The sequence below is a fragment of the Sorex araneus genome, chromosome 1 (assembly GCF_027595985.1).
Source record: "Sorex araneus isolate mSorAra2 chromosome 1, mSorAra2.pri, whole genome shotgun sequence".
Taxonomy (NCBI): Eukaryota; Metazoa; Chordata; class Mammalia; order Eulipotyphla; family Soricidae; genus Sorex; species Sorex araneus.
In genome coordinates, this window is record NC_073302.1 from 206,691,214 (window position 1) to 206,714,307 (window position 23,094).

Consider the following 23,094-nt stretch of genomic DNA (forward strand, 5'->3'; position numbering starts at 1 on the left):
GCTCTTATAACTGGAATGGGGTTATCACAGTAGCTGACTAGTCCCCCAAAGCCCAAATGCACCCAGATAAAGTATGCACTCCCATAGTTCAAACTTCCATGCATTCATATGTACAATAAGGCTCGGTTCCACTAAGACAGTGAGGTTTGCTCTAAGGATATAAAAGATGAGAGGAAATCCTCTCTGAAGCAGTGTTTCTCAACCTCTTCCCACCCATGAAACACATCCAGCTTTGTTTCTTCTCAGGGACCCCTCTGTCCTACCAGTCTCATGCCAAGTGGATCCCTTGGAATATCCTGAAAGCCCTAAATGATGCTCTAAAGCAGCAGAGAAACCTGAAGGTGCCAAGTCATTGACGATTCCATACTAAGAAACAGTACACACAGAGTACAGAAGAGCCAAAAGATATATTTGAGAACAAGCCCTGCAACCTTAAATGAGACCCTGAATCCAGCCGTACCTGAAGGGAACCCCTGCTCACCCTTTCCATTTGTGTGATACCATCGGTTTCTGTCTTGCCTAAGGCAATTTTCATGGGGCCAAAACCCAACTCAATGAGCACTGAGGAATATAACCAGTAATGATGGGTGCAGGCTGACAAATCCCCTTCTGGCATCTCACAATCATGGGTTTGGCAATGGGATTAGGAGGGAGGATGTCCTGGAGAAAGAGCAAGTCAGGGAAGACTTCAATATATCCTCTCGGCAAAGTGGATGATCTGAGCTTCTGCGACTGCGACCCCCCCTTCTGCTGTTAAGAGTGGAGACCTCTAGCAATCGATGGTTCTAGATTCACGGAGGTGGGGGGAGAGCAGGAAGGGCAGAGAGAAGTTTCATCCAAGACTGCTTGCGCCGTACCATCACCACATAACTTAAGGCTGCTGTAATGCTTACACTGCCCATTTACCTTGGACTACAACGACCATCAGCAAAGTGAGGTAACTCGCTCAAGGTCAAGAGTTAGAGCCACTAGAATTCAAATAGCATTTTATCACTTTTTCCACGTTAGCACTCGCCGGGCCCTGCAAGATGGGTCAGCTCCCCACCTTCGCTGGCACCGCGGCTCTCAGCAACGTTCCTCCAGGCGCAGAAACCCGCAGCCTCACCACCTCGGGCCCCTGTTGGGGTGCGGGGTGGGAGGGTGTCCAAGCATCTCGGCACACGTCTGCCGACGGCCCCGAGAGGGGAGGACTCGGCCGGGTGCGGGTGGGTTATTCGACAGCAACATCCGAAGTACAGCCCAGCGCAGAGGGCGCGGCGGCCCCGCGCCGCATCCAGGGAGCGGGAGCGCGCTCGCGGTGCCTCCCGGGGTCCAGGCCCCCCCCGCACCCCTGCAGCTCTACGCTCCCCCACGCGGGGCATCCCCCCACCCCGGCCTCCCCGGCTCCGGCCAGCGCCTCCCCAACTGCCTCCGCCGCGCCCCGGCCGCTCGGCGCCCCGCGCAGCCGCTCCGGCCCTGTCCAGCGGCCGCTCCCGGGCGCGGAGCCCAGCGCGCTGCGGCGCGGAGACCCCGCACACCGGCCCCGCGCCGCCCGCCCCGCTCACCTGCGCCGCCCGCGCGCGCGGCTCCGGCGGCGGCTCCCGGCCCGGCTCCGAGCGCGCCCGCCGGGGGCTGGCGTTGGCTGCGGCCGCGCGGGGCGGAGCGGGGCGCGGCTCCTCCCCGCCCCGAGCCACCTGGGGCGCCCCGGACGGTTCAGGTGAGCCCCGCCCGTGCTGGGGAAGGCCGGGCCCGGACTGGGACGCTCAGGAAAGGAGGGTACCCCCCGCCCCGCAAACATGCGGCCCCCGGCCCCTCTCGCGGGAGCCGCACCTCGCCCCGCGTGCGCTAAGGAGGAGGGTCAACCCCTCCCGCTTTTGGGGGGACTTGAAAAAGCCACCCCGGGCTCGGGCCGCCAGGGGGACACGTTCCGGATTGGTAAACGCAGAAGCTCTTTCTGACCGTTGCTCTCACTCATCTCTCTGCGCCCTGGGCCACCCCTCCAAAGTTTCCCCCTGTCCTCTGTGTAAGGTTCGGCTCAGAAAGTGACATCCACCGCAGGCTGTGAGCCCAGCAAGAGCGTCACCGGGTCTGGATGTGCATCCAACAAAGCCAGGACCCCGCAGGTGCTCAGCCAATCCTGATGGACAGACACTGAGGGGTGGTCCAGCCTGATGCGGGTCCCTGCCTGGCCAGGCTGGCCCCAGCCTTTCAGCCAAAGTTCAGGGTCAGCGGCCACCTCTCCCCTCTGTCCTGCTTCTCTCCCCTTTGGTGGCCAGCCCAGGGCTATACCCTCCAGTCCCTTCGACGCTGTCCAGTGGGTCTTTACCATCTGGTAATATCAGCGAAGGAACAGAGGGGGGTTGGCAGGGCGGCGCTCAGCCCCGCACTACCCTGCAGTACAATACACTGATGGGAGCTGAGCCTGCGCGCTGACGGCAGGTGTGGGATTAGACACGCTAGGCTCCTCCGGTGTAACGCGTCTTCAGAAAGGAGACCTGGTTAAGTCTGCTTCTCTGCGGAGATCTCCGGTCCATGGTTTCGTGTTTTTCTTTTCTAATCCATGTTCTTCCCAGCACTCTTCAAAGGTCAAGTGTCTCCCTGCCACGTGCATTCACCAAGACTTGACATTTTTAGGTACAAAACCATGCCAAAATAAAAGAGCAAAAGAGGAGATATATTTTGGGGTGGGCCACACCCAGAGATGCTTACTCCTGGATCCAAGCTCGGGGACAATCTTGGCAGTGCTTTGGCTGCCTTACGCAGTGCCAGGGATTAGGAATCAAACCTCACTGACAACATGCAAGGCAGGCACCTTAACCCTGGTCCTATCTCCTTTAAGTGTTCCATTTAACCAAAAACATGGGAGCGGAGGGAGGGCAATGTTGTCACTCACAAATTCACTTCAGGACTCAGTCAAAAAAAAAAAAAAAGAATGCATTCCACATTGTATGACTGATCATGTGAACCCAGTCAAAAGCAACTTGTTACCGTGTTTCTCATGGCGTTTTTTTAAAATTATTTATTTTATTGAATCACCATATGGAAAGTTACAAAGTTCTCAGGCTTATGTCTCAGTTATACAATGCTTGAACACCCGTCCCTTCACCAGTGCCCATATTCCACCACCAAAAACCCCAGTATATCTCCCACCCCCCCATCCCTGCACCCCCGCCTGCGTAGCTGATAAATTTCATTTCATTTTCTCTTTACCTTGATTACATTCCATATTTCAACACAAAACTCACTATTGTTGTTGGACTTTCCCCAAAAAAAACAGCCCTACTGACAAGGAAGCATTTGATAATTAGTTTTCCATTGCTGAGAATGATGAGATATGAAGTTGCGTGGCCGCTGTTGTGGCTGCATGCTTTAGGATTTCTATATTTTAGTATTTTAGTAATTAAGTCCAGGGAGATTTATGTTAGAAATTGCATCATTTCCCTTCCTGGGGCAGCATGGGGCAATGGCTTATTTCACAGTCTATAGACATGGCTGCAAGTCTCTAGACTGTTGGGACCAAAAATAGTCTAGCTGGCCTCCGGATCGTGGTCAATCAGCAGCAGAGCGCACTTTTGTGTGGCCACTCAGGTCATATCTCAGATACTGGAGTGCGCGTCAGTATCACCCCTGGCCCGAGACTGCCCACGCATTTCGCTGTTTCAAGTTCATAAGTTTTTTTTTCTCCTTTCCATACCACCAAGTTCGTACCTGCTTAATAGTCCTCATAATATGGCAGACACCACGCTGCTTGTCCCCGAAAAGGGGAATAAAAACTAGAAAGAAGGATCTTTCCCCTCCTCGGCCAGGGTGGGGCTATGGCTTAGTTCACAGTCTAGAGACATGGCTGCAAGCAGTTGCTGGGACCAAAAGTAGTCTAGCTGGCCTCCGGATCGTGGTCGATCAGCAGCAGAGCAGCCGCACAAAAGTGTGGCCACCCGGGTCGAATCTCAGCGGAGTGTGCGCTCTCACGGCGTTTTAATGAAAAATTAAATTTAAAAATTTCATTCCAATCACACCACAGGAAAGGCTGTCTATGTATGGCTGTGTATATGTGTGTGTATGTAACTTGAAAGCTGCATGGAGAAAGAACAGGCCTTCTTCACAACTGCTGTGTGCTCCTGGGAGTGTGCAGCAAACCTCACAGGCCATAATTGTAGGCTGTGCAGAGGTGAGGTCACAGCCCAGTGACCTGCTCCGCCTCTGCCCCACAGCAGATGTGACACCCTCAGGGTCTGGAACAGGCTTCCTGTCATCAAGGACGGAGTCCCTGTCTGGTCACACAGACACACCTGGAAAACAGCCACAGAGAAGGCCGTCCTAGCTGTGCCCAGCTCCAGGCCTCCAGGCCTCCTCTCTCCCCGGCCTGGGTGGAGAGGTGGGCCCGGGCGGGGGGTGGGGAAACGGAGGCTATCCGCTGGGACTGCCACTGCACAGCAGGTAAGGTAGAGAACCTCTCTGGGTGGACCCAGCCCTTCCTGTGTGTCTGTAGCCGCAGGAGGAGCATGTGATCCCGGTGAATTAGGCTCCTCCGTCCCAGTAAAATCTTGGCTGCGTAGGGCTGGTAAGTGATACCCCAGTCAGCTGGGAGTCTTCAGAAAGCACAGTTTGGCCCCAGCGCGCCCACTTGCGCTCTGCCTCCCTTCCCTGGGCTGACAAAGTAGCGGGGAGCTTCTCCCATCATGCGTATATGCTCCCCACTTGGGAAACTTGCAGATCTGCCATGGCCCAAGTCTCTCCTTAAAGGTCTCTGCTTGCAAGTGGACCTGAAATATTCAGTTCTGCTGGTGTCTGAGGCCCAGTGGAATAATGCATATGGAAAGCTTGCATGCAGCGTCCTTGGGAAGCCCCTCCTTAATAAACGGGGCTCTTCCTGTCATTCGGGTGCCGGGGACTCCTGCACGGAGCATCGGCTGGATGCATTATAGATATCAGAGTCCTGAACTTGGGACAAAACCCTTAACAGACTGCTTGAGATTCTATAAAGAGGGCTGGGAGATAGTACAGCAGTTAAGGCACGGGCCAGCAGGTGCCCGACCTGGTTCAATCCTGGCACCACTTGACCTCCTAAATATTGCCAGGTGTAGCCCTGGTGGCCTGTGCATTGAATTTCTCACCCTACTCGCTGAGAATGGCCCTGAATTCCTTGAGTCTCACTAGGGAGAACTACCCCGCCCTCCCTGAGGGAAGAATCTAGAATGAATTCATCCTTGCAAATCCCTGTGAGACTATTTTCTGCAGGTCTCTAGGAAAACAGTTGTTGAGCAAATCTTCCATCTCTTCACTTCTCCTGTTCTCTGAGAGTCTCGTGAAATAATTATCCAAAGAAATAAGTCAAAAATTGTTGAGCCTTAAGATAACATCCACCCTCCTAATTTTCCTTCTATTGCTAAGCTTAGTATGTACACAAATATTATATTTCAATTTCCAAGCACATTTGTGGGAGCAGTGGGGGAGGGAGGGCTACACCTGGCTGTACTGGGGATCACTTCAGAGACCAGTGGGGTGCTAGGGATGCAACCCAGATGCACCATGCGCAAGGAAGGTGCCCTGCCCAACGTATAATCTCTCCAACCCCTCCAACCATATTTTTTTAGTGAAAAAATGCATAGAACATATCTAGGCTAGTTCCCGGCACATAGAATCTGTGCAATAATAGAGAGAAATGACAGAAACAAGTGTCAGAAAAAGCTATAAAACCAGATGGGAAAACATAAAGTAAACCTAACTTTATTAGGTGACCCAGAATTGATTTGATTCTCTTCCCCTTTCCTTTGTGATAATGGTATTTTTATCTCTACCTCTATCTCTCTCTGTCTCTGTCTGTCTCTCACACACACACATACACACACACACACACACACACACACACACACTCTCTCTCTCTCTCACTCACTCACTCCTGGCTGTAGTGCTCCCAGGGGCGGCATATAAGGCTCTGGTGCTCATAAACTCATCCTCAGTGCTTATTGTGGTCACCCTCTTAGCTTAAGTGCATGAATTATAGTTCTGGTGCTGGGTAGGGGCCACTGTGGGATCCACACTGTTGTGCAAGGGGCCACACTTCCTGGCTATGGCTCTCACACATCTTTTTAGTTGAGGTGTTATGGCCCTGTGCAAGGTTGTGGCCTTATTCCCTGTACTATCTTTCAGCCTGGAATTTTTTTAATTTATATTTTATTTGGAAGGATGGTTTGGGCCACACCCGGCCATACACGCAAGTTACTCCTGGCTTTATGCTCAGAAATTACTTGTGGTGGTGGCCGACAGACCACATGGGATGCTGGCACTCAAACCCAGGTCAGTTGCATACACGGCAAATGCCCTATTGGCTGTGCTGTGGCTCATAGCCCATCAGCCAGGAGTTTTTAATCGTTGTCGACAGACCATGAGATCAGATTCACTCGCCCAGTCTGCATATGTGTCGGCAGTGAGCATGCAGTTCTCCTTGGATGGGCAGCGTGTTTGGGGGGCTGAGGCCATAGGAATCGCTGCCCACTGGACTCCACTCAGGCTGCTGGGCCTGGCAAACTTGAGAACCATCATTCAGGTCAGAGTTTCCAGATCTCTGTGAAAAGGCAGCCCTTCGGGGGTGCCTGCTGCAGACACAGACCTCTGCTCCTGAACGCAAGGCGTCCGGGGTGAGTGGAGTGCATAGGGAAAAGCATTCAGAGCTTATTCCCTTGGGGGATCCTGAGAAACAAATCTCATCTGACCTTCTCCGTGCTCGGCGTGGGAAGAGGCCGGGGATCTGCTCCTTGTGCCACAAATGCCACCTGTGTCTCTGCAGGCTTCACCCCTGTGCTGAACAAAGGAGAATTAGGGCTCCCTGAGCAAGCAAGAGCCCATAGGCGAGCGCCTTGCACAAATCACCTTCCAGGCGGAAAGAAAGATGCCTCTGTGCTAGCCCCGGAAATCTCTAAAAAGTCCCACCCACCTTTCTGGCTGAGCTAGCACCCTCCCCCCCCGCCCCGCCTCCTGTGTACCCCCATCCCTCACCATCTCCACACCCTCCAACAGATCTAGCTTTACTATTTGAACAGCTGAAGCGGCTCAGTTGACATGTGTCTGCAACCTCCTACAAAGATGCCGATGTTCTTTTCCCTTCCCTAAAGCCAAGAGCTAATGAGACCCTGTACCGGGGACTGAACCTGGTGCTGTTTGCACACGTGAGGCCCACAGGGGGTGCTCACTGCCTTCCAGGCAGGCTCCGGCAAGCATCGAGGCTGAAGCAAAAGTGGGGCAGGTGGCAGGTGCAGCAAAGGTGGCCATCAGCATTCTGTTGCAGGGACACCCCAAAATATGAGCTCAGGGAGCCAGAGGGATTGTACAGCAGATAAGGTACTTCCCTTGCTTGAATCTGACCCTGGTTCAGTCCCTGGCATCCGATAGGGTCCCCTACACCACCAGAAGTGAATGCATGACCAGGTGTAAACCCTGAGCACTGCCAGGTGTGTCCCCAAAACAAAAACAAACAAAAAGATGTGAGCTCAAGTGCTCCTGCACCAAATCCACACTCTTCTCTCTCAGCGTAGGAATTCCTCATGTGCTTGCCCAGGACAGTCCAGGGAAAAGGTGTTTCTCTGGGTCTTTGATGTCCACCAATCACAGGGAGGTGCTGCAGCAAAGAGCTGAACTGACCCTCTTCGAGTGTGCCCAGTACCCAGCCAACTAAGTGTGTGGCGTGGCCCACAGCCGTAGCTCATTTCACTGCATAAAGGCAATAGAGATGTAGGTACAGCCCTTGGGCCTGTGCTGACATGAAACTGGGCAGAGAACCAGCTTCTCTGTATTATCCATAGAATTCCCACCCATCCGTGGTCCTGAGGACCGTGGATCAGTGCAGATTTCCTCTTTTGACTAAAACTTATCCGCTAGCAACTCACCTACCCTCTTTGATTTGATCACTGGGTTGCAACCATGTGTGGTTATAGGGCTGGGACACTTGGATATGTGTCCTACATGGAAGGGGTGCTGTCCTTGGAGGTTTGCACTCCCTTCTCTCCTTCCCTTCCACCGTCTGTGCAATCCTGGATCAGCTGCTCCCCATGACCAGCTCAATGACCAAACTTGTAGTGGCACATAGACAATGAAGGACTGTGGCGAGCGTCGGCACACAGTAGTAACTCTCGCAATGGGCCTGATCCTGTGATGTGGGAGATGCCTCCGCTGCCATCACTATTATGGGGATCGACTCGGACCACTGCAAGTTCAGGGCTGCTATTACTGATGAAGACGAGTCAAGCCAAATGCCTTCAGGTGAGACGCTTCACTTGTGTCTGTGAGGGAATCCCTGGCTGGCCTAGACATGGCAAGGATGGCTCTGCCTCACAGCCTTCCCCTGGCAGTGCCATGACGTACATTTCATTCCTCCCAAGCACTCCCTGATTTATTGGCTCAAGCTGGAAAAGTGCAAACTCCTTAAGCTGACACTATTGACTTACAAAACCCAAAGGAAGAACTAGAATAAAAGGAATCTGTGCTCTAGAGTCAAACTTCCCACCTGAACCTTGGACACGTTACTCAACCTCTTTGGTTTTTGCTTTTATCCTGGGATTAAGGTCTGAAAGGAAATGAGCCTCAAGCAGAAACCACGATCCTCATCATCGAAGATTTCCCAGCAGCAAACTCACACTCTTGTGCAGTGGGAGTGCCTCAATGAGGCATGTGCCACCAAGGGTGCCATGCTCAGACCCCCGCCTTTCTAGCACAGGGAGCAGAATGCAAAACTGGCATGTGCTCTTGAGTGTGAGCTGAGCTACAGAATGCCGGAGTGTCTCTGATCTCACTGCAGGGCACTTGTTCAGCTCTTTCAACAATGCAAGTGGGATGGAGGCACAAGGTGCTGGCGGGGATGACTTGGACCCGGACGGATGTGATTCCTGCTACCGCATCGGGATGCTAAAGGCAGAGCGTGCACGGGAGCCTCTGCCTGAGAAGCCACCGGTGGAGAGGGAAAATGATCAGAACTGCAGTGGTTGGGAAGGCTGGCATCACGCACTCACTCCTGAAAAGGTCTCAGAGCAGCCCTCGCCCAAAGGAGCTGGTGCGGCAGGAAAAGCCATCCCAGAATAATTTCGCTTCTCCTGTACTAAGTGCAGTGACGAACATAGGTGAGCATATGACCCTTTCAAATTACTATTTTCTTTTATATTTTGGTCATACATGTCAAGAAGTGGCATCGCTGGGTCATATTCCTATTATTGAAAGGATTGTAAACCACGGAACCTCAAGCAATAAAAATTAAATTAATTTTTTAAAAAGTCCTTTCTTGAGAGAGAGAGCAAAAGGGAATGCCCTGCCACAGAGGCAGGGTGGGGGTGGTGGGAGGGATACTGGGATCATTGGTGGTGGAGAAAGGGCACTGGTGGAGGGATGGGGACTCGATCATTGTATGACTGAAACGCAAACACGCAAGTGTGTAAGTATTTAATTGCACCTCATGGTGATTCACTATTAAAAAAATTTTTTTTAAGTCCTTTCTCCTGGAGGAATATGAACAGATGAATGTATAATCCCTGTAATGGAGTCTCATTTTTGACAAATGCTCAAGGTACAATTGCTTTAGTGAGTCTCACAAGAAACGGTGAAGCAGGGAGGGCATGGGAAAAACATCCCCCTAACAGAGGAGTTGAAATCACAGTTACTGAGACACTTAGAGGAAGCAACTGGTGCAGGGCCCAACAGTGCAGAAGTGTGTGTGTGTGTGTGTGTGTGTGTGTGTGTGTGTGTGTGTGTGCGCGCCGGGGTGGGGGGGCGGGGGGACACGCACAGGGTGCAGGGCTTGAAGAACTGAAGCCCTTCCATGTGGGACGTTAGCATGCATGATGCATGTCCCTGCCTGGTAGCTAGTGTTCTAGGTGGATCTTCGGCTGCACCGTGTGCCCGATGCACAAAGCAGGGGCCCGGGGCGGGCAGTGATGCTGACCCAGGCAAGAGGCAGTGTCCAGTGGCTTCTGCAAGTCTGCCACCTGCCTGTCCAGCCAGGGCCCGGTTGCTCATCAGAAGCGTCTGTCAGCGCAGGGCAGGGGAAGAGCCGGTGCCAGCCCACCCTTCCTCGGGAGGACTTGCATATGCATGCATGGTATGATTGGCATGTTTACTTTCTCTAAAACCCAAAGCGCTGCAATGAGATCCCATTAATCATTGTGACAGTGCGGGAGGTGAGGCAGGGGGCAGCAGGGATCACGGGGCCTCCTAGAATCTGTGGATAAAGGGGACCCGCCTCCAGACCCCCACAGACCGTGCATGCGGGCTGGCTTCGAGGGTGGGGCAAGAGAAGCCCGAGTTATGTTTCCCTGAAGAGGCCAAGAAAATATGAAGTATCTGAAAAATGCAACCAGGGAGCGCTGACGTCTGAAGGAGAAAGAGAATCAGCCAGGATCCTAAGAGCCATTCTTACAGAAGGGCTGGAGTGGCAACAAAGTGATATGGCACTGCTCAGTGTGCTGTGCTACGGCTCAAAGGAATTGGGACCAGGCAGCACAGGGCTGAGGGACCAGGGCCCCCGCTGTGAGGCAGCCCCTGGCCTGTTATTTCCAGGATTCTTTCCTCGTGCCTCTGACTGCCCAAAGGAACCCCAAAGGGACTGAGATCTGAATCCTACGAGCAGAGGAATCCTTCCAACAGGAGTCTCAGAGTCTGAACTCTATCTAAATTCTTACTGGTTACAAACACGCACACACACACACACACACACACACATACACACACACACACACACATACACACACACACATTCATCCTGTCTTCTCTCTGCTGTGAGACCCTAAGCAAGTTCCTTGACCTCTCTGTGCCTGCTTTCTCTCTGGCACAGCCCGCTTGAGCTAATGGTGCCCATCTCATGGGGTTGTTCGGAGGATTATTTAGATGAATACATGTAAAGCGTTTAAAACAGGGTCTGGCCTCTCGCCAGAGTCATCTCATGAGTTAATTGTCTGCTTGCTGCAGCTTTTGGAGCTCTAAGGGGTCCCGGGGCGGTCACATGTCATCTGGAACCAATGTGCCAATATCTTTAATTTCATGAAGGAGGACAGGAGCATGGAGCATGGAGGTCAATTTTCCGAGAAGCTACCCCGGGATAATCACTGCGGTCTGGTTCTGGGGAAAGGTGGTTTGGAAGAGTGCGAGGCAGGACACGGGGTGGAACCAGGTCAGCCGCCTGCGAGGCAAGCACCTTATCCTCTGCACTGTCTCCCTGGCCCACAGGGGAATGGAAGATGATTTTAGTTGGGGAAAAAAATAGTTTAGGGACACACCCAGAAGTACCCAGGGCTTACTCCTGGCTCTGTACTCAAGGGTCACTTCTGGAGGGGACTGGGAGCCTATACGAGGTCCGCTGCATGCCAGGCAGGAGCTGCCCTGGCTGTACTCTCTCTCCGGCGGGAGCGCAAGGTGGGGAGGGTCCCCCGCGCTTAGGGACAGAAACTCCCCAAGCCACGGTCACAGGAGGAGAATGCCAGCCTAACGTCACCCTCGAAAATAACTGGGATGCTTTTTTTTTTTTTTTACCTAACAAATCACCACACAGACAGTGCTTGTTTCTTTGCTGAAGAGCCGCCAAATGCTAACAGGAAAGTCAAACTCCCACGGCTTGGGATGCTTTTCGTCAAGGGACCCACATTTTCATTTGCTGTGTTACCTGAGAGAAGCTTCCTACTGTTCAATGTATTATGTACAGAAGACAAATCGCTAGATATAACCTGTACCAAGGCTGGTCTGAAACCTGCCAATACATGGTCACTGGCAAGTGTCTGTACACCAACTCTTCAATTTCTGTATATCAACTTCTCCCACAGGGCTCCAGCCCTGAACAATTGAAGCCAGGCTCAGCACCATCCAGAATGTGAGGTTGGCGAAGGAGGGATTTTAGAGACTTGCAGGCATCCAGCAGAGTGATGTGGGGTGGGGTGTGTGTGTGTGTGTGTGTGTGTGTGTGTGTGTGTGTGTGTGGTGGGTGGGTGACTGCTGTTCCCATGCATTGCAGAGCCGGTCCTGAGACCTGGGGGTCATTTCCCTTGGGTGGCGAACGTGCTCAGAAGCCTGGCTGCTTCCGAGTGCGGCTTCCCCTCCATAACAGACAGGCTTCAGCCTGCACACACATCCACCCCCTTTGAAGTTTTACTACAAAAGTCACCTTTAACAATCTGATATCTGGAAACTACCACTTTCAAGTTCTTAGGAGAATAGCAATTTCAAGACAGATGGATATAACATAAAAGTACCTTATTTGCAAGGTCCTCGATTGCCCTTATGAAATGTTCATCTGACATCCATCCTTCCCGTCTTGGGAGCGGGGCAGGAGGTGCTGAAGGAGGGAGGGAGCAGTTCGGCCACACCTGGCAGCTCAGGGTTTATTCTTGGCTACAATCTGTGCCCAGGGGATCAATTCCCTGCAGCGCTCAGGAAATCATGTGGGGCCAGGGCTGTATCCCAGGACTCCTAATGCAAAATATAGAAACCCCCCCCCAGCAAACTGTTTTTCCAGTCCCATCTTTGCAGTCTTAACTGACTAACGCAATTTATCGTCTGGTTCTAATGCCACATTAACCAAACCATAAAGAGGATTTTTTACATATGCAATTTGATACAGGCCACAGGATTCTAGTGACCTGAGCACAGGAAGGCTCCTTGCTAGAATAGCAGGTTAAAAAAATAATCCGGTGTCCTGCTATTAAAGATTTTGCAAAGGCTTCCTCCTCCAACACCTCATAAAACCACACACCTACTCAAGCCTGCAGAAATACAAACGGTGAGACCCCTTCTGAAAAGATGCCAACGGTCTTTTATCGTGCACAGAGCTTCCATGCAGGAGCACAAGTGAGCCAGTGCTCTACACCCAGTGCCTTCATCCAGTGCGCTGTGGGGAGGCATCCCTGAGCACCACCAGGTGTGCCCTGCCTCCCACCCCCACCTTTCTGGCAAAACCTTCAGCTGAATATGTTGGCCAACTGAGTTACAACTCAGCCCTATTTTTTTTCTTTTTTTCTTTTTGGGTCACACCCAGTGATGCATAGGGGTTACTCCTGGCTCATACACTCAAAAATTACTTCTGGCAGTGCTCAGGGGACATTTTGGGATGCTGGGAATCGAACCCCGGCTGGCCACGTGCAAGGCAAACGCCCTACCCGCTGTGCTATCACTCCAGTCCCAGCTCTACTTTTCAAAATGTGTTAAGTGTCAACTTCTCATTGACCTCAGAAGTTTTCCTTGCATGGCCAATGGAGCAAACCTCAGGTCTTCTGGACTCTTTGGTGAAAAGAAGAAGCTGTGAGCAGAGATCTGGACCGAGTGGAAACACATAGGTGAAGAAACTGGCGGCTTTGCTCTGAACGGGACCACTCCTTCTTTGCAGTAACCCTCCCGGAGCGGCACCAAACACCATCAGGATAATGGCAATAAGAGAGAAAGCAGACCAGTCAAAGTTTAATTCAGCTTTATTTTCCACTTTGAGTATTTGTCGAATTATACAACATGCAGTCTGCCAGAGTAGCCATAGGTCTTCGTTTCAGAACCTAGACGATAACCAACCTTTTGTGACACAGACTATATTACAGCATCATCACGAAAGAAACAGCCACTCTCCCCTCTGCACCACCACCAAGTTTGTCCACAAATTTGTGGTGTTTTTTTTTGTTTCGTTTTGGTTTTTATTTTTATTAGTGAAATCTACTGTACAGATACAGAAAACCCAGAGAATACACATCTGCAGTACACGCTACGAACTTTACAAACCAGACACAGAGAGTTCTACAGAATGCCCGATCCCCCCTTCAGTTCGCACACAATGAAAAGTCTCAAGAAACAGATACACAATTTATAAATGTCTACGCCGAATGCATGGAACAGAGCTTCTCTCAGCAGTTACCTGGCCCTTATTCAATCCTTTATAACAGTCTAAGTGGTTAAGTGTGAAATGAAGCCGCTTGACACTACACTGCTTGCTTCAGCTCACGCCAGTCAGGGTGAGACAAGGAAGTGGAAATGTCCCCAGGAGGGCACAGTGCCACAGGACATGCATCTTTGGCCCCATCAGACAGACAAACGGATGGGCTTTTGCCTTAAGTTACTGCTCTCAGGAAGGAGGGCTGGTTGGCCCTCCAACTCTGGCCCTCGATATATTCTTTCCCTTGTGTGAATTTAGGGCTTCAAGAAGTCACTAGATACACTAGATTCTAGACAAACTTTAAAAAAATTTTTTTTATGTATCCCAATATTTCTTATGAGTTCTATTTTTCTTATTCAAATACTATGTTAAGTCAACCCACGCATATTGTTCTCACTACTACCTGCCACTCAACAAAAGAAAACTACGCGGCATTAAAAGGGAGGCTGCTCTACATGGGATTCTCTAGGAATGAACCAAATACATTTGGCATGACTCTACTTCAATTTCTAGCCATACATTTTGATATTTCAAATAGCATTCCCCTAATTTAACAATCCACCCTCCTGCCAGTAGATTATTTGTAGAAACCGTCTGACTATTCCCTTAGAGCATCAAAAAGTCTACCTTTTGAGAATTAGCATGGAATATTAAAATGTCTCACAGGGAAGAAATGTACACACACTAACAAAAAACAGAGCAGACAAATAAAAATATAACTATCTATTTGGCTCTTCAGAGGCCTGGTTTATCTAGTACAAATGTAAGGAAATAATTGTTCTATAAAACAAAAAACTGCATAAATGTGGTTTTTAAAAATGTGGCTTATGGTGCTGATAAAGCTTATTACTAAATTATTTGTAATAATTTTGGTAATACTTAGCAATAGTACCACTAAATATATAAAGTAATATTTAGGGACTCATTTGAGTTTGCCGCATAATCCATTTTAATAATCCACCTACCTTTTAGACACAGTGTAGGAAAATTAGCTTAAAGGTCTGTAAAGACTGAGGCTAGGTGAACTGACTGGCTGATCAGCAACTAGCACACTTACCTTTAAGAGACATCAAAGCCAACTTTCTCTGTGAAGGAAAGTAAAGTGAATTTTCTGAGTGCCTTGAAGAGATCAAGAAATATGGAACTACAGTGAATGCTTCTTTTGAAACATGAAAGGGCCACACAATCCTTTAGAAGTAAAAAAAGGGTACCCAGGGAAAACTGGAAAGCATCTTTGGAAAGAATACGAAATAATCCATTAATAGAGCCAAGAACATTATTAACCTTTGTTCAACTTCCAAACACAAAACAGTACTGTTGCAAAATGAACTACAGTGCATGACAGCTATTAATGGGCAAACCCATCAGAAAGAAATGCTTCCAAAATCAGAAGGAAATGTATTAAATAGTAAGGTTATAATCCATAATATATACAACATTTGCAAAAATCTACCCTACAAAGACCCTTTTTATCAGCTTGTAGATAGCTAACTTTGAGCAGTTATATTGAGTGGATATTTAAAACAAGTTAAGAAAATCAAACAGAAGAATAATTTGAATGCAAATAAAGGCAAAATTATCATCTTTATGAAATAAATACAATTTATCATTCATTTTCTCTCCCAACTTCCCCTACCCACGTAAACAACACACACACACACACACACACACACACACACACACAAAGTGCAACACGTAAATTAAGTGAAAGCAGTTCTACTTTGTTAGAAACATGTGAAATAAGTAGAGCCTGGAAGTCGAGTCATAGTCCCCAGCAATTGATCCTCTTCTACACACACTCTTAAGCTGTCATTGACCAGAGAGCCTTGAGAAAGCCTCAGGCTCCCCTGGATTCACTGCATCCAGCAGCGGAGGCAGCAGGGCAATGTAATGCCAGCTGGCTTGTCACCGGCAGGCACAACAAGAGGGAGGGGTCTCTCACTGAGACGGGCCTGGCCCATCGTTGACCTAACCTCCATTCATCCAAACAAGTAGCAGCACACAAGACCAACTCAATGGATTCCCTGTCACTGTCCCTGAAAACTTTACTACCTGGAAATCTCTTTAATATGCACAAACTAGAAATGAGCGTGAATTCCACTTTAGAATCATGGTTTTGAAGAAAGCCGCAGGTAAATGTAAACATCTACCTGGAGTGATTTCTTCTAACTCTGCCTAAGAAAATGAAACCTACCTATTTGATGCCAGGGAACGTCAATCTACAGTCTGCAATGATCGGTTAAAATTACGGCTGGTTCATGGCAACTTATTCATAGGCACAAAAATTTGTCAATTACCCCACCCCATCCCCACCAGGGCTTCCTTGTTCAAAGGCTGCATGGATCCAGCACTTCTTCAGCCATGTTCCCTGCAGGTTTAAGATGGTTCCTCAGAAACAGAGGTCAGCCCCAATTCCAAGCTCCAGGAGGAAGCCAGGAGGCAGGCAGCCCTCTTCCACCTTGGCTGCATTTTTCTACACCTCTGAAGGAACTGGGCTGGCTGAGACTAGTTGCTGCAGGGCCAATAGATTGCAAGAAGCTTAGATATGAATTTTATGACTTTTTGCATTTACACAGATGTGTCTGGATGAACAAACTCGATATGGGTACTTTCAGCTTGGTATCTTTGTCTGTCCTGTCTTGAAATCTGCTTTGCCATCTGAACCAGTGCCATACTGAAAGGTGTCATTTACAGATTCCAAAGAGGTGACCAGGTCATCAAAATGCTTCTTTGGGGTCATTGGTTTCAGAAAAGTGTTCAGAATGAAAACTGTGAACCCTATAGCAGCACTTTTTGTTCCCTAAAAATATAAAGTCGTGTGTTTATTTTACAGGACACCAAGGCAGGCAACAGAGCGAGGTTCCCTCGCCACCTCGGCACTTGGTTGTTCCCTCTGGGGAATGGCCCTGTGGGGCACTAGACAGCAGGTCCATGGCGATGGTTCCCGGGAGCGAGTGGATCCTCTGCGGTCGTCTCCTTCAGGTCTCCTAGGAAAAGTCCTGGCACAGGTCTGTACACACAAATTCTACACAGCTCAAATACCTGAACCCGGTGTACTGCAGATGGCCCGGGGAAGCGAGTGTGAAAGAAAATGGGGACTGGGTAGGAGGAAGAAAATTAAGGAACTGTTGATTATTGTAGTCCTTGACATGCTACGTGGAGAGTCTTATCTGTGGGAAGAAAAGCAGAGAGGTGGGAGAGAAGAGTTAGAGAGCATAGTGGGGGTGCAGGCCTCGGGCTCTGCTGTTATTCGACATACATCGACCAGAGCTGTCCCCTGGTTTAATTTTACATTTTCAAGGGGCCACATTAAAAGAAGAGAAAACAGGTAAAATTAATGTTAGGATCTGGGAATGTAGCTCAGTTGGAGAATGGAGCTTGAGTGTTTTGAGTTTGATCCCTAAAACAACTAAATATATATATGTATGTATATCACTGTCACTGTCATCCCGTTGCTCATTGATTTGTTCGAGCAGGCACCAGTAACGTCTCTCATTGAGAGACTTATTGTTACTGTTTTTGGCATATCTAATACACACAGGTAGCTTGCCAGGCTCTGCCGTGCGGGCTCGATACTCTCGGTAGCTTGCCGGGCTCTCCGAGAGGGGCGGAGGAATCGAACTCCAGTCGGCCCCGTGAAAGGTGAATGCCCAACCGCTGTGCTATCGCTCCAGCCCATGTATGTATGTATGTATTTTAATATCTGTTACTCAATTTTCATATTTATGTTACACAGACATATACAATATGAATATTTACATGTTTACATTATTCTTGTATCATGTGTTATCTATAAATCAGGTTACAAGTTGAGATTTTTGTTGTTTTACTTTGTTTTTTATTTTTTTTTGCCACACTAGCTGTGCTCAAGGCATGCTCCTGGTTCTATGCTCAGGGATCAATCCTGCTGGAGTTCAGGGGACCACACGGGTGCTGGGACTGCATACATGCGAGGCAAGCACCCCACCTGCTGTGCAGTCTCCCCAGCTTTTCGTGCTGTAATATAACTTAACGTTACAATATAACTATGAAGGTATTTCACTTTTGCCCACAGCCTTGCAATTTGATGTCTATTTCTCTGGTCCAAACATCTGGTATTTTGGGCCCGGCCATAGCTCAAATGGTCCTCCTTTACCTGTGGCCAGGGGCTAGTTCAGTGGACAGTGCCAGTGGCTACTCACTGCAGGTCCTGGAAGTGCTGAGCTGACAACATTCTCTGCCAGAGCAGTCATTGCTACTGAAACTGCAGGTTTTCAGAAGAACAAACTGCATCTCTCACTCCCCAGGCAGAACATTTCTGACGAGCACTTGGGGGATGGAGTCAGACCAGACAAAACTGCGAACCTCAGCTCTCAAGGAAGAGCACCCAGTCTCGGAATGGATAAAACACTCCTCCCGGGCTGGCCCTACACCTCTCTGCAGAAGTCCCCTGGTCTCTAGGAGGAGTCTGGAGAGGCCGTGACTCGGAGAACAGCTGTCCATGGCTTTTGCCACCCACCTTTGACTCAACGCAACTCAATTCCCAGAGAGTAATGGAAAGTTTCAACTTCCTCTGCACTTGGTCTGTCTGTGATCTGTCTCTAGATCTGTGCAGAGCTCTGGGTGAGTCGGGGTGCAGAGGAGACAATGAGCAAGGGAGATGCTTTCTCTACAACCACACATATTTCTACAAACAAGCAGGATGCAAATTATAGGGAAAATATTGCATGGAAAGGGATTATAAAAGTCAGATAAGAGCACAGCATGTAAAAATGAAAAGAATGGAAAGATGTATAACAAACATGGAATTAAAAAACTAAAAAAGGAGAATCTGTTCTTTAAAAGAATCTGCCCTCCTCACTTTACAGGGCTACTGCTTTTACTATTGCATATTATTTTGTTGGTGGTATCCTGGTTACACAGTTAGATACTGTAAATAATCTATCTGGACTCTTCAAGAAAATAAAGAAACCTGCTAAGCTCCTTGAAATAAATACATATTCAGGAGCTCCCTGGGAATGAACACCTCCTCACAGCAACAATCATGCACAAATGCAAGACTGCTCCTTGAATAATGCTTTAAACCTTATAGGGTGGTACCAGTTCATGATTTTTTGTTTTGCAAGATCACCTGTAATGTTTCACCTTTCTGGTGTGACTCGGTGCTTTTCCCTGGGACCAGAAGACAAAACCCTAAAAGTACTGCAATTTAAACCTATTTAGAGCTGAAAGCCAGTGAGAGCAGGAATGCTTTCTCCATACCACCCTAGCTCACCCCCACATTAGCGTATGCTGGTTCAGTTTTCTAAGCAAGCTTTCTTAAAACCACTTAAGGTCACCCTGGTCAAATGATTTGGTCTTCCTGCATGCCGGGAGGCTGGGAGGTACTCAGCACATACCTTCAATTGTAGGATTAGGGCTTAACTTGATGGTGGCAGCCAACCCGTGTTGACAGAGGCAAGCTTTAGACACACAAACTCCACCGGGCGGCCTCGTCACTCCAGCAGACCATGAAGTGGCACAATTTCCATGAAAGGCCTTTCATTCAGACCCCCTGCATCCATGTACAAGATTCAGCATGCTTTGGCTAATAGTTTGGAGGATACTGGCGGGGGGTGCAAATGAGACCCACCCTGCACCGTGAAGGCACCTCAAGGACAACAGTACAAACCTGCATGTGACAGGCTGCCAATAGGTAAAACACAGACCACCACCTAGAAGAAGCTCCTTCAAAGGTGATTCTGGGCTGGAGGGATAGTACAGTGGGCAGGGCTCTTGTCTTGCAGGTGGCTGACCAAGGTTCAATTCTTAGCAACCCCTATGGTCCCCCGAGCCCCACCAAGAGTGACCCCTGAGCACAGAGCCAGGAGTGACCCAACCACGGCTGGTAGTGGACCCAAAACAAAAACAAAGGATAAAAGACCTTCACTAGTTTACTTGGGTCACAGGCCATGGTGGTCTTTTTTTTTTTTTTGGCTTTTTGGGTCAGACCGGCGATGCACAGGGGTTACTCCTGGCTCTGCACTCAGGAATTACTCCTGGCAGTGCTCGGGGGGAACCATATGGGATGCTGGGAATTGAACCCAGGTTGGTCACGTGCAAGGCAAATGCCCTACCTGCTCTGCTATCACTCCAGCCCCCAGGGTGGTCTTTGCAGCAGGTACAAGAAAGCAGATTCAAAAAAGCTGGAGACAGCTCAAAGCTCGCTCAGCCCCTGGGAGGCTCAGGCTGGCTCCGGGAGCACCCTGCACCAAGCACTGAGCTGTTGGTTGACTCCAAGCACTGTTGGGCATACCCAAAAAAACAAAAAATCAGGTCCAAGTAAAACAGTTCATTCATCCATCCATCCCCAGCACCCCACTGTTCACCTCGTCAGGTGAACTGCAGGGAGCACTGGGTCTAATTTACAAGGAGAAATGGGTCAGTCTCAAGAGAACCCATTTTTGACTGTTCTGCTGGCATGCAATGGTCACTTGCAGCTCAGGCTAGAAACTCTTGCGAACAGTTAAAGCTCTGGTGAACTCTTGGGGCCGATCGGAACAGCCTGGCCTAAAACAGGGCATGGGATCGCATGAGCTACTGGACTCACAGTCTGCCCTTCTGCCTGGCCCAAGAGAGTAACTCAGAGTGGCCATGAGTGACCGGATACAGAAGCAAGTCAAACTGCCTTTTCTTTCTTCCTTTTTTTCTTTGCTGGGGTGGGAGCTGAAGGAAGCAGCTCGTGTTAGCAGACGCTGAGAGATCTCTACCAGCTCTACTTCCCACTCCCGCCCAGCCTGGCTTTTGCAATTGCTTGCAGGGGGCTCGTGCTGAATCCCAAGGGCACCTCATCTCTGTGGTGTTTCCACAATCCAACCCCGTGCTCTGGAACTCCCCACCCTGCTTTACAGATGACTGTGGAGCAGGAGGGGAGCATCTCCTGCCACTGAGTGTGATCTGCTGGGCCATGTCAGATGCTCTGAATGTCTAACTCGGAGGACTGAGAAGTTGAAAATAATTCCAGTATGGCAGACTATGGCCCTGTGCACAAAAGAAGGAATTCCTTCCTCCAGCCCCCGTCCCTCCCCCTGTGAGGGGCACTCGGTGCTAGTCCCCAGCCTCAGGCCCCCGAAGCCCACCTGCCTGGCACCAACTGGTCTCCCCAGAGCCGGGCGTGAACGGCACCATGACCTGTTTTAAGAACAGAACAAACCGTCAGTGGAGGTACCCGCCTCGTGGCTTCTCTGCACCCCCATTTTCTCAGCTGTTAAGTGGTTCACAATCTTGCTGGGGTGTCTCCATCTACGTTAGTTCAAACACCTCAAAGTCACAGACAGACAGACTGCAGCTGTGACAGACGTGTCCAGGACAATCCTGCTGGCACCCAGGATGCCAGATACTTCAGATTTGACAGATATAAAACTATGTCATTCTGCTAAGTGTTTTTGTTTAAAAAAAATCAGTTGTCATTAAAACAAGCATATATGTTGATAGTAACAAGAAACATTAAAAAAAATTTCACTTCAATACCTGTCCATAGACAAAATCCAGAAATAAAAAGTTCTTTGATGTTAAAACACTTAGAACACTTGATACTTTAACACACTTAATTTGGTTGTAAAGGGGGAGGGGGAATGCCTAGATCACCCCTGCCTCAGTGTTTAGAGAGGAGAAGGACAGAGAAAAGAAAAGAAATCAAGGAGGGAAGATGAGAACGAGAAGTAACGGGTGAACAGGTATCAAGGCTTCAGTTATACCAGTGATATGGTGAGCGGTACAGCCATATCCAAAATACAGACTCAACAAAACTGAAAGCATGAGGTCTAAGCTGCAACCACTGGAACTTTGTGATGTGTGTGTCAAGTTGACAGGTGGAGATGGGGAGGGGGTTGGAAGTAAGGAGGAAATATGGGAACACTGGTAGAGGGAAGTTGACACTGGTGATGGGATTAGTGCTGAAATATTACAAGCCTAAAACTCAGCCAGCAACAATTTTGGAAGTCACGGTTCTTTAATATACAAAATTTTCTTAAATAAAAATGAAAAAGTTCATTTTACTTTTGTTTGGGGGCGACACCTGGTGGTGTTCGGAGCTTGCTCTTGACTCTGTGCTCAGGGATCACTCCTGGTGCTCCTCAGGAGATCAGACGGGGCGCCAGGGATCAAACCTGGACCAGTTGCGTGCAAAGCAAGAGCCCTATCTGTTATACTATCACTCTGACCCCCATCAATACTACCAAAAGTCTCGAGGCCGGGAACTTTGAGGATGCCCGCTAAGCAAATCAGAGGTCTCAGTTCAAGATCTGCCAACAGGAGTGTGACCTGGATGACCCACCAGCCTCGGGTTTAAAAAAATGAATCATAAAAAGGAACCAGATGAAGACAACAAGGCAAAAACCCTGAATCTCTGCTCCATGCCTGGCACTGGCTAAACACTCTGCATGCATGACCGTTTTTTGCCTTCAAAGGTTAACAGGTCACACCAGCAGGTAATGTGGGGACCACCTTTTTTTACTGAGGGTGATTTAGGGCCACAGAGACCTGAGAAAACTTAGCTATTCACAGTCAAGCCTGATTCTGCACCAGGATGTCTAAACTCTAGTGCTGAGATAGCCACTACCCCCGAGGCAATCTTCCTACACACACACACACACACACAAACACACACACACACACACACACACGACTCAGTCACTTTTCACTAGGGTCTGCACACAGCAGCAGTAACCGTCAAAGTACCCGTTGGTTTAGTGAGGCTGAAGGATCCTGTGGGGCTTTAAAAAAACTCCCTGCCCATCTCCACGGGTCGAGTAAACCCATTTCTGCTGTGGGCAGAAGCCGACCTGTGTGCTTTATGTGTACATAAAACGACTCTGCTTGATTTGTGATAAGAGTATCAAAATCAGGAGAACAGTCGATACAACCCCCAGCAATGGTGCTAACCCAGGCTGGATCCAGGAATTCAGAACAAAGAAAACAGGAACAAGAAGGAACATCAGGCAGAAGCAGAAAGTAAATGAGTAAGTGGCGACTTGGGAAGCGGACTCTGAACTGAAGGACACACACACCAACGAGCAGACAGGAAGCACGTGGGGTCATAACAGTCCGGAGCTCAGAGAGGAAAACTCCGTTTCTCCTTGGATGGATGAAGAAAGCCGGGGGGGGGGCGGGGCGGAGGGTGAGTATGGGGTCCCAAGGTGAACCTCTTTCAGTTTAGAGGAAAGAAAGATGCTCTCAGGGGCCCAAAGGTCAAGGAACGGCAGTGGGTCAGGGGG

At 49.4% G+C, this 23,094-nt stretch overlaps 2 protein-coding genes across 7 annotated transcripts in view; both read right to left on the minus strand.

The window, feature by feature from the left end:
* LYPD6B (LY6/PLAUR domain containing 6B) overlaps positions 1–1,749 on the minus strand; it is a 232,070-nt gene extending 230,321 nt beyond the window's left edge. The window contains exon 1 of one of the 6 annotated variants that reach the window (XM_055142136.1): positions 1,545–1,749. The gene's annotated coding sequence lies outside the window, so the exon portion shown is untranslated. The remainder of the gene's footprint in view (positions 1–1,544) is intronic. The other 5 variants (XM_055142112.1, XM_055142130.1, XM_055142119.1 and 2 more) reach the window with 5 other exon arrangements.
* An 11,645-nt stretch (positions 1,750–13,394) lies between these two features.
* Positions 13,395–23,094, minus strand: part of KIF5C (kinesin family member 5C) — a 196,112-nt gene continuing 186,412 nt past the window's right edge. The window contains exon 26 of the mRNA XM_055130099.1: positions 13,395–17,031. The gene's annotated coding sequence lies outside the window, so the exon portion shown is untranslated. The remainder of the gene's footprint in view (positions 17,032–23,094) is intronic.